This window comes from Simochromis diagramma, unplaced genomic scaffold, assembly GCF_900408965.1.
Source record: "Simochromis diagramma unplaced genomic scaffold, fSimDia1.1 OVJJ01000421.1, whole genome shotgun sequence".
Classification (NCBI taxonomy): Eukaryota; Metazoa; Chordata; class Actinopteri; order Cichliformes; family Cichlidae; genus Simochromis; species Simochromis diagramma.
The window spans coordinates 10,803,707-10,820,654 of NW_024387250.1; the positions used below are offsets into that span (position 1 = coordinate 10,803,707).

The 16,948-nt window shown below is 40.0% G+C and overlaps 1 protein-coding gene across 3 annotated transcripts in view; it reads right to left on the bottom strand.

The window, feature by feature from the left end:
- Window positions 1–16,089, bottom strand: part of LOC120714861 (equilibrative nucleoside transporter 1-like) — a 42,356-nt gene extending 26,267 nt beyond the window's left edge. Inside the window, exon 1 of one of the 3 annotated variants that reach the window (XM_040001408.1) lies at window positions 15,963–16,089. The gene's annotated coding sequence lies outside the window, so the exon portion shown is untranslated. Of the gene's footprint in view, window positions 1–488; window positions 624–15,962 lie in introns of those variants that run through there. The other 2 variants (XM_040001411.1, XM_040001410.1) reach the window with 2 other exon arrangements.
- Window positions 16,090–16,948: the final 859 nt, after the last annotated feature.

Sequence of the window (16,948 nt, forward strand, 5' to 3'; positions counted from 1 at the left end):
CACTCTCCTGCTGAGAGAAACAAAAACCGGCGAAATGCGAAGCGCAGGAATGAAAAAATGCGTTAAGAAACAGCGTTTTTTAGCACCACAATGTTTCCATTAGTCAGCCCTCTTCTCTAGCTGGACCGTCTGGGTCTAATTGCCGGGATAGAGCGCGAAAACGTGGCGCTAAATTTAATTTAAATCAATAAAGGACACACGCGGCCACGGAGTAACGAAAGCCCCGGTCAGTCTGCCTCTGTTTTTCTACCTCTTTAGATTATTTTAGGTATAAAAACGAACCACGGCCTCGTGACTTTAACACAACAGCACAAATCAGCATCCGATACAACAGCAACGTTATTTTTCAACAAATTTGCCTTTTTTACGCTTAATCTGAAGGCTGTTTCGAACTACCGCGCATTTATGTGGCGATCTTTGATGATAAAGGTAAAATAAGCGTCTGTGAGTACACACTAGCGCTCATTGACTGCAGTGTGATGTCTTACCTTACCGGAGTCGGTGGAGTTTCTTGTCCCATCCACTCTGTCTACACAACTCAAATGAATAGACACGCCTTCGTGGCATGATCATCACCCAATCGCATCATTCATCGCAAGTTTAGAACAACAAAAGGCGCACAGGGGACGAAAATAAGCCTGTTATTGGGTGGTAGCCCGCCAGGGTATAAAAACAAATATCTAAAATTAATAAATGAGCCCAAACACAACACGAAAGGATCCTTTTGTCACAGTCTGTGAGTTTCGCTCCGAGCCTTTAAGTTTTCTGCATTGTTTTTAATTTGTAGTTCAGGTTTATTCGTTTCAGACTGTGTTTCATCGAGCTTTTTCGTTTCAGCACTATCCGCAGGGGCGGATCTAGAAGGGTCCGTGAAAAATAACTGACATAACTAAGGACGACAATAAAATGTCATCTGCCACCCAAGACTTTCTGGATGTGTAATGCCAATGTCTGTGACTGTTTTTGAAACATCTCTGATGAGTAATCATATCACTACTGATGTGACCAGCACAACCAGAAATGTGGCAATTATATCACTTTAAAGAAGCAGCTTGTGGTACAAATGAAACCAAGTAATGCAAAAGTACTTGCCACAGCACAGCATGGTTTTTCTTTGTTTTTGCTACAAGAATTCAGAACTTCAAAATAACAACGAAAAAAACAAAGTAAGCAAAAATACCACCAACTAAATATATTCTATAACAAAGCAACCACCTTTTGCTTTGATAACACCTTTGCACAGGCAGCATCATAAACAAGTCTTGAGGGAGTTTCCACATTTGCTGAGCAAGAATCACGAAGCAAAGTTTCTGCAAGGCACCATTACATAGATTGGAAGTGATGCAAACAGAGATGAATCCATGTTTGAGTGATGTTTCAACTTTGGTCATGAAAACCCATCAGCTGTGATTCTCCCATAGAGGAAGAAAAGGAATTTAATGTGTCTTCTACTTGAAGCCTGAGAAGCAATGATTCAGAATTCAATCACAAAGTTCGACAATCCTAATGAATGTATTCTTTGATCCTATTCTCTGATGTAGACAGAAATCAGTACATAAGGCAAAAACAGAGTTTGTACAATTATAATTTTTGAAAGAGTTTGAAAGTCAATATTTGGTATGAGCACCTTTACTCTTCAGCACTGCCATTCTCTTAGACAAGCTTTCTAGTAATTTCTTAAAGTAGTCTTCGGGAATACTTCTCCAGGCTTCTTGAAAGACAATTAAAGCTTTTCTTTGAATGCTGGCTGCTTTTTGCTCCGTTTTCTATCAAGATGATCCCACACTGCTTCAGTAATGTCAAGTTTTGAGCTCTGCCAATCCATGACATGACATGCAGAAAAATAAACCTGTTGCCAAAAAGACATTTTTCAGATGGTATCAGTGGTTTAAAATCAAACCCTTCTTTCTGCATTCCCAGCTCCATCAGTTTTAACAAGATCCCCAACACAACAGGCTGAAATGCAGCCCCACACCATGACAGAGCCTCCATCATATTTTCCAGATGCTATAAACACTCATTGTTGCACCTCTCCTCACCTCCTCCAGGTGAGGAGAGGTGAGGTCAGTTCCTTGATCATTAATATGCAAATATTCATGACTACTGATCAACAACCACTGATCTTTTGGGATTTCCTTACCTGGATGATTGAGCTTGCATCAAAATGGTTTTCTCAAATGTTTTAAGGATAGATGTTACTGAGAAATATCTAGTTTTAGCTAATATAGCTCCTTGGGAATCACCTTGTTGGGGCAACCACTTTTAAAAATCAGATTCTGTCAGATTCTCTCATCATTGGTATTTTTGGTAGATTTAAGTAAAAATCTGAACAAATTTTGATTTTTTTGACCAGCTGCTGGTAACAAAGTGTCTAAATGTACTGTTTAAAATTGGTGCGTTGCTAAGTTGTTCATTATTTGTAGAGACAACAGAGGTTCATCCCATGAGTTCGGCACATTTTATGCTTGAGTGATTCATAGGTCTGTGTTAAGTGGTTTAACAAACAAAACAACATTCTGGTCAGATACAAAGACTGGACTGACAGTGAGTAAAAAAGCAGCCAATATCCAAAGACAAAGATCTTCAGAGAGCCTGGATAACTATTGCCCAAGACCCCTTTAGAAAATTACAAGAAAAGTCTGGCTCCTTGGAAACAAAATAAAGAAATAAGAGGTATCTCAAGAGTTTTGCACAGTACTGTATTTCCAAAGCAGCACAATACAAATAGTTACCAGTAATTAATTCGGTGTTAAATATGGAGGGAGTTGTTTTAATTAAAAATGTACAATCAATTATTATTATGCATTACTATTATTCACACTAACCTACAGTATTTTCCCTTAAGGCCAAAGCTGACTAAGTTTAACAGTCTGAGGCATATAGAGAAGGACAAATCACCCACAGACAAGATTAGAAAGCCTATTTAGTATTCCTAAAGAGCTGTATTTGTGTAAAACAAAAAAAAATGCCGAAAACATTTTTTCCCTTGTACTAGAAGAACTGAGTCCAGTTTTTGTCGTGATCAAAAGCTGGAAACAGATGGAATCGGTTATTGCTGTTGTGCAACACTTTGGCCTGCTGTATCTCTAAATAAAATACAAACATCTTACAGAATCTTTTAGAGTGCAGCTTGTCTCAAGAGTGTGCAAAAAGAGACACCAGCATATCATTTCATCATAAAACGTGGGCCGTTGTTTGTGGACATTTTTGTGTCGAGTCTGGATACACTTAACCCTGTTTACTCATATAGTTGTGGTAGGTACACAGTCATCCACACCCTGTCTCCCCTCCGTCTAAAAAAAGCTTGCGGCGGTTTCGGACAGAAACCATCTGTGACGGAGAACAAGTCTGTCTGCTTCCCTGCAAACCCAAACCCAGTGAACGACGAGCTGAGCAAAGAGGACTGAGGGTCCACTGTCTCTCTCTCTCTCTCTCTCTGCTGGTGTGAAGACACAAAACTGCACAGCATTTCCATCACTGGCCTTTCAAATGTATTTTTGTAACTATATATGTCTGTGGCTTGTTTATCGGCTTGTGTAGCCAAAGAGGAAAGTCGGTTAGCAGCTTGTCAGTGCTGTAAGGCACAAACTTAACTGGGTTTTTCCATGAAGAGGACTGAGACTGCCAGGGAGAAGGAAAATAAAAGAAAGGAAAAAAAGAGAATGTGGCTTCTATGAGAGACTTCTTTCATGAGGCAATGTTGAACATGCACGCAGAGATATCTGACGGGTAATGTGGGAAAGATAAATGCAGGTGACGACCAGAAAATTGGGGCAGAGAAAGCAGCAGCAACTGTAACCCAACGGGTGTGCGTGTTTGTGGTCTTTGGCGAAAACTGACTCCTTTGGAGCGCCTGTGTGACATCTGGCAGAGGCGGTTTTAGCCTGCACAAGCTGAACATGCAGCCAAAGCAACCTTTCATATTGTCAATGAGAGCCTGAAAAAACAATCAATGGCCTTCTTCTTTTTGTTGTGTCGCTGTCAGATGAAATGCTTAACCCCTTTGCTTCCCGCTGACCCACAAACAGCTTCCTTGTTTTGCCATTTTTAGAACAAAAGTTAAGCAAATAAACATCACACGTCTAATTCGAGAACATCTTGTGAAGTTTGTGGCATAAGAGGTGCACGCAGAGAGAGGAGGAGGGCATGACGTGAATAGGCTGGAAGTGGCTTTCTGACCACATACTGAGATTTAAGAAGACAGTGGTAAAGAAAGGAATCCCAACGGATGGCCTCTAAACCCCCGAATGGCTTAGGAAGCAGGGTGAAGTAAGCTCTCTACTGGAGGATGAGGATTTTAAGACCTGGCTCCATTTTTAGGGTTTAAAACTTGGACTGAAGCGATAAAGACAAACAAACAAAGAAAAACTCCTCACAAAGGTATGTGAGAGTGGAATCCCTGCTTTCATTACCTCAGAAGCCCCTTCAAACTCCCAACTGAGTGCGAGTCGTTGCAAGGGTCACGCGGTACTATGAAATCCCTGTCACAATGGACCATCAGCAAATCTGCTACTGCACAGACAAGGAATTCCTCTCAATCTGGAGGTGCGTTGAGGGACAGGATTTTGAAACAGTCCATTATGGGATTTACATCCAAATCCAGAAAATTTAAAACTGGCATTAGTCCCAATTTGTGCAACTTGAAGAGTTGCTGCTCACATTCTTCTGTGTGACCATGAAATAAAACAGAAACCATCAGACTTTAATTTGCTGAATTCCCTTAAATCACTTCTTCATATATCACTAACTTGGTATGTATAAGTGTTGATAAAAGCTTATCTAAGCGTATCTGAAAAATGAATCGCTCCTGCACATAAAAATGATCTTTTCCATCAATCACTGAGCTCATTTTTCATTTCAGGATGGACAAACAGGTGTGCACATTTATACGAAACTGAAGACAGAGAACAGAAGTTATTTATGTCAGTTTGAGCAGGTCTTAACCTTCCACTGAATGCTGTTAAAATGTATGAATTACATGATGTTAAAACAAAGAAATGCTTCATTTTACAAGGTGTGTTTGTTCTGTACACAGAAATTTTGAGTCCATCCATGTGGAATGAACACACACGGAGAAGGCAGCGGGGAGAAGTCGGGGGGTTAGGTGCCTTACTTAAGAGCACTTGACACGTAGATCTTCTGAGATAGCGGGCACCCACCCACAAATTTCTCACACCACTCTCAGTCACAGTTGCCCTCAAAAAACAGTTGCGAACAGTTGCGAGTCTGTTCTGCACATGCGGAGGCGGAGGCTGCGTGAGTGTGCATTCTTGTCATTTCTACATTTCTATTATCCTTAAAATTAATTTGTGTTGTAGCAGATTTGTTCTGACGACAGGACAGAGACCAGTTCTCTGGAAAGAGCTGCTGTTATCCCAGGAAATAAAGTGGTACTAAAAAAAGCCCAGAAATATGGAAACTGGAACCAACAAACAATTAGTTGCTTCATTCCACAGTTCATAACAAATGGCAAGTGCTTCTCAGACATAAAAGGTCAAAATTTAAGACATTGAAATGCACTGCAAACATTTCAATCTAGGGTTTTAATCCCAATGTGGTGTAAGGAAGGTGTCAGCAACCTGCAGCTCTGAACCCAGATTCTTAACGTGGCTTTGACAGAAAAACTAGATAAATATAAATATGAACAAAAGTTTTTTGTTTGTTCTTTTAAAGATTTGTCTGATTTCATCCTTAAGACTGCTGGCTTACAGGCATGGTTAATATGCAGCTGGAGTTAATTCTAAATTAACTGAAGAAATCCTTCATTTTACAAGGGGTTGGGGGTCTAGGTGCCTTACTTGAGAGAAATTGGCCCTTTATTTTAGACTCTTAACCAGTCTGTTGTAGGGCTAACACACCATTGAGTCTCACACCTACATCCAATTTAGAATCACCACGTAACCTAACATCTAACATCCATGTCACTGGACTTCTGCAGGAAGCCAGAGTAAGATGCAAACTCTGCAGGGTCCAGGACCTTCTTGCAATGAAGCAGCAGGGCTAACCAGTGCACCACCATGCAGCCCCTAAGCACAAACCAACATTCAAGAATATTAAACAGGAACTCAAATCTCAAAGCATCACGAGTCCCAGGTACCAAGACTTCAAGCCATGAGTTACATTCACGTATCATCATCATCGTTCAGATGAGAATTGCAGAAAGATAGAAAGGTATAATCGGTGACCAACCGAACACAAAGCAAGAACTGTGTGACACACAAACCAACCTAAAAAAACATCCACGTTTTCCCTCACTCATTCTAGAACTGAATCCACACAAGCACTGTCATAAAAAGCCTTCCCACAAAGCTCTATATTGGCTAATAAGAAGCACTAAAAACATGCTCTGTGCATCCCTGATTAAAGCTCCTCCAGCAAGTCTCCTCTGTCCTTCTGATGCAATCTAGGAACTGATTTCATTCAACATGACACACTGAAATTGCTTTACGTGTCACAGGCAAGTAGACAGAGGGAACGAGGAGGCACAAATTAGAGATGACGAAAGCGCTCTGCCTCCATGTCAAAACTATGCAAACAGTGTCTGAATATCTATCTATCTATCTATCTATCTATAAGGTCAGTCAATTGTAAGTGAGCTAAAAGTGTGTTTTCATGTAGAGAAAAGCAGAAACTGCACAGAAAACACCCCACTTAAAAACATAAAATCCCTGTTTTTATGTGGGCACTAGCTAACTCAATCTGTGATGTCACAACATGTGTTTTTCATAACTGCTTAACAAGGTTAGTGTCTTTGAAATTGTTGAATCCAAAGTCTCCATGCCCAGTTTTACTATGAACTAACTGCACAGACATTCACTGCGACACACAAAACAAATATTAAACTGCAGTAAATGTGAGAAATCTCGCGATTCTGCACATGATCTGAACTGCAGCTGAAGTCCATGACTGCATACGTGTAAACGTATATGTGTTTGCATGCAGCCGCCTGTGTTTTCTTTGAGTATCTACTTACATAACATCATCTGTGAAAACAGCTCAGGAAATCTGAATTCCCCACTGACAGACAGCTGTTACAAGACTTACAAGACGGAGTACATTTGGCTATCAGATCATGACCATCTATAGATCTACTCTTCTCCTTGATGTTGTTTGCCACTCTTCTTAATGCCATCAGTTTTCGCCCAGGCCCTGCTTTACATCTTATCAGGAGCTTACAGCCATCCTGTTGGTCTGTCCCCATAAGGGAAAATAATCAAGCAGAGGTAACCAGATGCAAAGGCTTTATTTTTTTAACATTTTGGAGGTCTGTTTTCTGTGGTGTGGTTGCCCATTTGAAACCCAGTACTCAATTGTTCTTGATTTCCCAGTCTTATTTAACCTTGACTGTTTTCATCTCCCTCCACTTCACACACAGGCCATCTGTTGAAACCATAATGGAAACAAAGGCACACTCGAGGCTGTAATTGCTTAAGAAATGTGTTTAGTGAAAATTATAATTTCACAGTCACACAGCACATAATTTCAGACTGTCAGAGTCAGGTGATGAGGATCTCTACAGTCACTTTTTTTTAAAAAAAAAATTGCAGTTCTTCAATTTCACCCTAGATTTCAAAGGATTAGTAATGGAGTCAGGTATTTATTTAAACTATGGAAATTTTCTGCATAGTTTATCCAGAACATTAACAATGAATTGCAGTTCATGTTCTGCATGAAAATGCAGAGTTTTTTCTGTGCTTGGTCTTAGGAATTCATATAAAAATGTTGTTTTCACTCGCTGGGCCCATGTCCTCATTTTCGGTTTGTCAGCATCTTAGTAGGTAAAGGTGAATGGCTTGGACATGAATTGAGCTGCGGTTTGGGGAAAGCCTTGAAGGGGAATGGCTCCCGGGCCTGGCAGATCCCCATGTGCCAAAGAGAATTGAAGAAGTTAAAGAATTGAAAAGGGGAGGGAGGGTGGGGCACATAAATGAGAATGAACAGCTTGTAGAACTGGGGGAACTTATATAGATGAGAACTGGAAGGAGGGTGTTGGAGGCAGCTGCTAAAGTTCATTTTTAATTGTCAAAAAAGTAAAATTAAAATTGCTGGTTACAATAAGCCTGTGTGTGTACGCAGTGACTGCAGAGCTCCAGTTAGTTAAAAAACTGGATGCACTTCCAAAAGTATGGGTATTTTCCTCAGTCTCCTGACTAGTCGTGGTGTTGTAGAGCTTTATATTCTACTTCCATCTGAGAATAGTTTGAAGCATCTACAAGGATGTCCAAACAGAGTGGAAGTGTGTAGGATGTGTGGGCAGGATTGGTAGAAAAGTAAAGGGACGCCTTTGTGGTCAGGCTTTATTCTACGTGGCCATCCTTCCACCTTTCCCAACCTCTCGGTCCTTACCAACTATCCAGCATAGAGACAGTTACAACCGTGGGCCTAAAGAACTGTATCTCTGGTTGCTTTCTTTCAAAATTTTATGTCATATGATCACACGAGTGCTCCTTGATGGCAAGAAGAGTCTGGATGGTCAGAGGAGTCATCAAAAAAGCAAAGCTATACAACAGCGCAGTATAAATTGATAAAAACAGATTTATTCTGTTTTATGGAGAAAAAAAAAAACAAGACTTTGGTGATATTGTTCAAGGTTCTTTATTTGTCACATGCATAGTTATACAAGTATAACACACAGTGAAATGTAGCCTGACACACTCCTAGACATGTGCAAAAATGGGGGGGGGGCGTGGTAGAGGAAGAACATATATACACACACACACACACACACATATACACACACACACACATATATATACATATATATATACATACATACATACATACATACATATACACATACATACACATATATATATATATATATATATATATATATATATATATATATATATATATATATATATATATATATATATATATATATATATATATTAGGGGTGCAACGATACACAAAATTCACGGTTCGGTTCGATACTTTGGTGTCACGGTTCGATATTTTTTCGATACAAAAAAAATGTTCATGCCTTTTTAATTTGTCATTTATTAAAATTATAAATATATATTTTAACTCAAAAGTACAGTTTTTAAATTTAACCCTAACCCTTGTGCGTGTTTTTTTATTTTGACAGCGAATGCGCACCTGCGGACCACTTATGTGCAGCCCTGGTTATTTAGCTCGTCATATTGCAGCCACAGAAATTATTTTGTCCATGAAACCATAAAGCTGCACTTTCTTTTTGCCTTATAGTCTGATTTGTCATAACTTCTCCGTTTGTGGTAAGCTTTTCTTTGGCTGTCACTTCTTCACCCTGACCTGTCTTATTTGGCTCAGCAGAACTGAAATGCTTTTACACATGCACTCACACATGTTTAAGCTTGCTGCGGGAGATTTCACTTGTCATGTTTGCATAGTAAGCTAACGATCAATAAGACGATGTCAGAGGAATTGGTGCACAAATTATCATCACTCACAGATCAGTGCTGTCGCTCTCTATACACAGTTCGCACGATTGCAAAGTGAAAGCAAAAAAACAAGCGCAAATTCAAACGCGATTTCAATATGTCACATATTGACAGTGGCTCACCGATGCCAATGACATAATTACCCAGCTACATTTCTGAAAGAATGCAAAAGCATTGACATATATTTTTCCTACAATAGCCTGACGGGCAGGGAAGAGATAGATTTTGGTAGCCCGACTGAAAAAAATCGCTAGCTCCGGGACGTCGGGCTAGCGATATTGCAAGCCCTGTATCTGATTGAGGAATCACTCATCTTTGGAAAAGAGAGTTTATTACAGAGAAATGGCTCTTTCCAAAATAAAAGCTATACTATCCGCTTCTTCTGGGCTATATTCTCAGCAGCATAAGGAGAATCATGTGCTAACAGCTGTCTAAATGACTCGGCTAAAGTTAGTAGCATGCTTGCTTTTTTTTGTCTGCTTCCACTTGTCTTTGCACTAGGATGATGTCGGCGTAAATGTGCAGTCATATTCGTTGTGTTCCCACTAGTGCTTTCAGGTTAATCTCGTTGAAATGACCTTAACGCCACAACACGGCAAATCTCCGTTAACGAGCTACCGCCGATCGCTCCGTGCATGGGGCTAGACAGCAAACACGTTAACGAGCTAACTGCGCTAACACACTAGTTCACACCAATGTAACTGAGCATTGCATGGCACATCCAACATACTGTTTTACTTTAGTCCATGACTCGCTTACCTTCAGGGTCGTACGTCACATGAAAACCAAAATAATTCCAAACGCCAGATCTGAATGAGGTCCATGTTGCAAGTAGAGCTTAACTTCTGTCTCGCTAGCTTGCCCTGCGCTCTTCCTTCTGACTATGCTGTCTGTGTTGAGCGCTCAGTGGATCTGCGCTCGACAGTGCAGCCTAGGCGGAGTAGTCGAACACAGATTCACTGAGCGCTCAACACAGACAGCATCGTCAGAAGGAAAATTGATAAAATAAATTACAAATGTTGTATTGTTCGATACATATGCGTACCGAACCGAAAGCACTGTATCGAACGGTTCAATATCGATACGAATATCGTTGCACCCCTAATAAATATATATATATACACACACACACACACATACACACACACACATATATATATGTATAAATATGACCCTTTTTGAAATAAGTTTAAACTTGAAATTTTATTTATGATAAAATAAATGATTATAAAAAAAAATTACAAAGTTTTGGGCACGAGCTTTTCAACTTTTGAACAGCGGTATTTAAGAAAGACAGCCACTGGCTTAAAGAGAGGCAGAAGGACACTGTAACAGCTTGTTTCACACTGAGGATGAACTGTAGGCTGGCCTTTATTTGCTCATTAAGCTTACTGGACAATCCCTATGCATACTATTAATTAGATTACATGCATCTGCCACATGCATGGCCAAACAGTGACTGTGAGACGTGTCATGGGCACCATCATCAATGCATCTCAAACAGAGATGTGGGAAAGGTTCAGTTCTACAGTTTTTCATTTATTATTAATAGATAATGAACAAAAGAAGCATGTTTATCATATATTATATTGTGTTTGTTTACATGACACCTCTACTCTCTTTTAGCCTCAAGTTGCACTGCTGAGACTTTGACCACAAGTGGCATGACATCATCACACAGACGATCATACAACAGACCCCGACATCTGTCAACAATATCATTATTTGGAGGCGGAGTTAGCATTTTGCAAAAGCATTGCTTGATAAAGGTGTGATATGCTTTTAAATGTTTAAGGAGGATTTAAGATCTCAGTAAATCAGAGATAAAAGACTAAATGATGCCTCAAGGATTTTAATTTTTTCCAAAAGGTTTTTTAAAAAAACTGAATATGAAACAAACAAAAACAAACAAACAACGTAACAATATCTAGAATCTAACAACATTCATTTTTGTAAAGAAAATAAAGATAAACATATTCTCTTATTATACTGACCTTGGATTTATCTATTGTTTAGGATGTTTTAATAGACGGACTTATAGACATTACCCAAAGGAGGTGAAAGTCTTTTACCTGCCAGCTCCCAGCTAAAAAACTATGTCATGTCTGATTGCACTGACGTGAGAACACTCCAAGTAATGGGGCACAGAATTCCTACCTTGCAGATATGCTGCCTCCAGCATGCTCACTCTAAACCAGGGAATACACGCAAGAGTGAGAATGCTACTGATGCAGCTAGTCTCCTGCTGTGTGCTACATATGAGGAAGGACGAAAAAGGACACTGACTCTTCAAACATATTTAAACAGCTACAGACTGGAGAACACTCTTTATATGATGTAAAGATACCAAAACACAGGAAAGCCTGCTTTGCCCTCTTATGCATGCAACCTTGTCGCACTGGTGTGCAATGAGCTTGTGGTTGTCTTGCAGTCTAGCCTAGTTGCAAAATGTTTTCAGAATTAAGGAAACCATAAACCTCAAAAGACGCATACTGTGTGCTGTATGCGTGTATCACAAAATGGCATGCATATATCAGTCAGCAGATTTAGACATGTTGGGCAAAAACATTATTCACATGACTTGAATGTTTTTTGAGTAGACCCAAGTCATCTAGTAAGTCATACATTTTTATCAATAGCCTCAGAATTGTTTCTCTTTCTTCTAAATCTTAAACTTTGCATTTCCCTGATCTTTGGGTAAAGCTTTGTAGTCCAGATCAAAGAAACTGGGCTTAATTTCAGTGCAAGTGAGAAGAGAAATTACAGTCAGCCTTGTGCCTGTAATCCATTTAGTTTTCGCCCTTGGCTCACTCTTTGTGTGTGGTCTTGACTCTTGCTCATTCTCCACAAATGTCCCAGTTATACCACAGTATCAAAATCAGCCCTGTCCTTTTCTTTCGTCTTTTCTTTCTTTATTCTTTTGAGGAAAAGCAGCAGCAGCAGCAGCAGAAAGCTGTGATCCTGGTGTAACGGAAACCAGATTCACAGCACTCAACATGGCATATCAGAATAAATACCTCGTACCAACTGTCAACCTTGGTGGTGAAGAGGTGATGATTTAGGCTTGTTTTGCAGCCACAGTCACCAATTTTTGTAAAATTATTCTTCACAAATCTGATATAAGATCGGATTAGGAATGTCTGATAATTATCTGAATTTCTGCTAGTGTTTTCTCAAAGTGTGTAAAAAGCCTTTTGCTCTGTTATTTACAGGCAGTTTACTTTGTGGACACTGAAAACAACAAATCTGAAGCTGCCTGGAAGTTAAACAACGTTCCAATGTTAGCTGAAAGATTTAAATGGCAAACATATGTTTCTGATTATTTCGAGGAGTTTCCCTGAACTCTCATCATGGGTATGTTATGTAATCATAACTTCTATCTTCACATGAAAAAACATGAAGCAACTACCTCATTTTTATGAAATCTACTTTGCTTGACCAGCAACGAAGACAAATAGGCGTGAGCCTTAGTTGACAAAAACCAAACTGACCTCAGTTTGCTCAACTAAACTCAACAAACTTCTGTGTTTGTGTAAAATATGCCTTATTCGACTTCTGAAAACAAACCTGAGATTATTTACTGATGAAACTTAATCAGACCACATTCCTGGGTATTTTCTGCAAAAATACGCTCAGGTTATTTGTAATCTCAGACTTCTTTATTTTTAGTGACTGTAGAAGCCCTCTCAGTTTAGTTCAGACACCCTCCTTTTGTCCCTTTTGTTTCTATAGTAAGTTAATCATAATATCCATCATGGAAGTCTGTATACATACTAACAGCTTTGTGAAGTTGTAGTTACATGTTAACCAGTACTTAACTAGTTATACACTGTTATCAATGCAGATGTTTAAAATAACTAGCTGACTGCAGTTTCACTTTTTCTGTTTCTTGCTTTTGTTTTTGTTGGTATTTACTTTGTGCTAATGAACTAAATAAACCTTCATTAGATGAGCACAACTAATTGTTTAAAGTCTTTCAGCACTTAATCATGCTTATTTTGAACATTTCACAAAGACAAAACTGCCCTAAAACGTTTCAACAAACAACTGCTCTTGCTAATGGTAAAACAACACTGCAGAAAGCAGTGTCACCCGAGTATGTTAGCACACAAACTAGCACTACTTACAGTAGACTGTAAGTGAGATGCACAAGGTCAGCAAGGTGAATCCAAGGTTTTGGGTGTTTAAATGATCCACGGGTTCAAAGTACGCAAAGAAAATACGCCCCACACCCTTACACTACCAGCACTAGCCTGAACCTTTGTTACATGCCAAGATGGATCCATACTTTCATGTTGCTTACACTAAATTCTGACTCAGCCGAATGTCGCAGCAGAAACTGGGACTCATTAGATCAACATCCTATTGTCTAATTTGTCTAATCTGTTTCAGAGATGCTCTTCTGCAGATCAGCAGCTCCTACAATACTCAGAACAACAACCATGCTACATTCACAGTCACTTAAATCCCCATTCTTGCTCATTCAGCAGATCATCTTGACCATGTCTACATGCCTAAATGCATTAAGTTGAACAAGTGTCCCTAACAAAATGACCATAAAGTGTACATTAAACAATAAGTAGACATCTGAAGCGGTTTGTGCCACCAAAGATGAAGAAAGGTTTGGAGGTAACCAAAGACACTGGAATCCTCCTCTGGGCCATGTCAAAGCAGGACAGGATTTCCTTTCCTTTGCATTTATTTCAACTGTTGTTTTCATGAAACTGTGAAGGACATTTCCTTCTATTTCACCAGTTAAATACATAAACAGATTGGTTTGTCTCTACAAAATAAAGTCAGTTGTGTTTAAGACCTTGATTCAGTTTTGGTTAGTCCACTGCATCATGTTACGCTGCTGCATACTCACACTACGTGCTGTTCCACCCCCGTCTGATTTTCAGATTGGACTTTCTAATTATAGCTGCACAATTGTCTCAGGGCATAACGTCCTGGTAGGAGATCAAAAAGAGAGAGCTGCAGAAAAGGACAGTAAACTGGGCTCAGTTAATAAGGTGCTGAAGGCCGGTTACAGAGCCTGTAGGGAGTTCAGCATCTTGCTCAAACTCACAATGATCCTCGGCTTCTGCAGTCTGTAATCTAATCACTTCTATCTATGTGCCTCTGTTACAAGAACAAGAGAAAACAATCAGGATGTCACATAGTTTTAGTGTTTTCCTAATAAATAGGAAACTTAACAGATTTTGCAAACAAAGGCCCATTAACTAGTAAAGTGCTACTCACTGGGGTGTTGCTAAAGTGGGGACATGGGGTGGGGGTGGTTTCTTTTCCCCCTGAAATTTGATTGACATCCCCTCCCAGTTTCCCCCAGAATTGTTTTATCAAATCAGTGCAAGTGGGAAAAACTACAGGAGGGACGAGGAGGTCTGGATCCAGTGATCGGGTTCACTGCTTAAAGTACCACTCCCTAAACTCCATTACATTTCAAATGTCAGCCTAAAACTCTGTTCTTTATTTCTACAACTGAGCAGAACAAAACATGCTTACAGTTGCAACCAGACTGCACCGAATGCATGGCTACATTATGGAAACCGATAATGTTTTTAAACCTCCGAAGGAGGAGGAGCAGGAATAGCTGACACCCGATGATGTTTTAGTGAGGTTTATGGTTTTGTATGGTTTGGGGTTTTTAATAATCAGCATATAGGAAATGTAGTTCTCCTTTAATTGGCAAGTCTATAAAATAACTGAACATTAGGAGCGGCATGAGTTCACAAAGCTCTGCAGTCATCTTGCCTTTATCTTTTGTCAAGTTCAAATCCAAATATTTTCAGTTTCAGTGAGATAAGACTGAGAACAAATCAATTCTTCTAATGATCAACTACATTTTTGATGACTGTTTTCGAACTGAGAACATCAGTTCCAGTGAGGATGTAACCTGCACCTCTTTACATGCACAGCTGTGTTCACTGCAGGAGAAAACCAACAGACCATATTATCACTGAGAGAATAGCAGCTTTCTCAAAGCCACAGGAGCGCTGATATGCAAGCAGCTTTAAAGGTGCAACACACTCCACCAACATTATAGCAAGCACACAGAGGACAGGGAGAGAGAGAGTCTGAAATGGTGTGTGAGCACTGAAAACACCAGCCAAATGTTCACATGATACAGTAGTGTTTTTACATCAGTGGGGTCTATTCTCGGAGCTCTTTCATGTTATCTCCTGCTGCATAGAGTGTGTGTGTGAGTATTTGAAAGGAGGGATCTCCATTCTCACACTGCCACCTGCTGTGGCGCCTCAACTCAAACCGTGCACAAGTCTCAACCTCTGGCCTGCACCAACGTTGAGTCCAAACGAGTCATCTTTCAACTTCCTCTGCAGCTATCACAACAAAAACGCGGGGTTCGTGTGGACTTTTCCACAGCTATTCCGCCTCACATCAAAATTCGAGTACAGCTCTCTGCCCTCAGTCACGCGTCATCTGGCGCACTTTCAGCACCATGCGCAGCATTTGACCTTGTCACCGGTTCTGCTGGAGTTTCACCAGCTCGTCCCAAACAGACAGGAACACAGACTTACCTAATGCAACCAGCCTGCGATAACCTCACATTCGAGCAGCACGGAGCTTTGTGGGGAACAGCGGAGACGCGTTCATTCGTCTGTTTTCTCTCGTCTCATTTCAGCCGCGAAATTAGACCCTGTTCGTGCAGCTGGCACACATAGATGGGCTACTGACTGCAGGGTGGGGGTGGCAGGCGAAAGGGATTTCTGTGACTGGTCTAGATTTCGTCAAATAGCGGGCCAGGGTTTTTACAAATAAGCCACCAGATTATAATCCTTTTAAAACTACAACCAGAGCTCGATACTGGGTCAGAGAGAGAGAGGACACAGTTATCTAAGTATTCGTCCATGCATTTTGGCACCACAGTCTGTCTCACACTGTTGTGGACCAGCAGCCACCTACTCTTAACCATAATAGTCTCATAAGAGTGTTAATTTATGCACTATTAATTGTATGCATCCTCCCAGGTCCCATGTATATCTTCTACATATACTGCAGCTGTCTGTGTTTAAAACTAAACATGGCTCAAATCGTTGTAAAGACTTGGAAACAAATTAGATACACTATCAGTGAATATTTCGCAGGCATGTTCTGGATGAACATTTCGTGACTTTTTCATCGGGGAGTGCTGATAAGAAAATGCAACCCATATGGCATTATTTTCATTAAAAACACGGAGAGGTATTTATTGTTACAGAGTAGATGTTGCGAATCTGTAAGAAGTGAGAAATAAGTAAATATTTTTTCAAAAAATAGCTTAAACCTGATATTTATGAGCGAAGTCCGGCGCAGAGATACGATTTCCCTTTCGGGATTAACTTGGTGATCGAGAAAGGAGGGTTTAATTTGAGAAATGTTTGCTTGAATTAGTGATGGTATATTCTGAAACTCACCAATAAATTAGAAGGAAATCATATTTATGGTTGGGTTTTTTTCTCACTTAATGTTGGATAAGAAATGTGCGCGCCTTCTGTGGATGCTTTACAGCACAGGTGGTTTATTT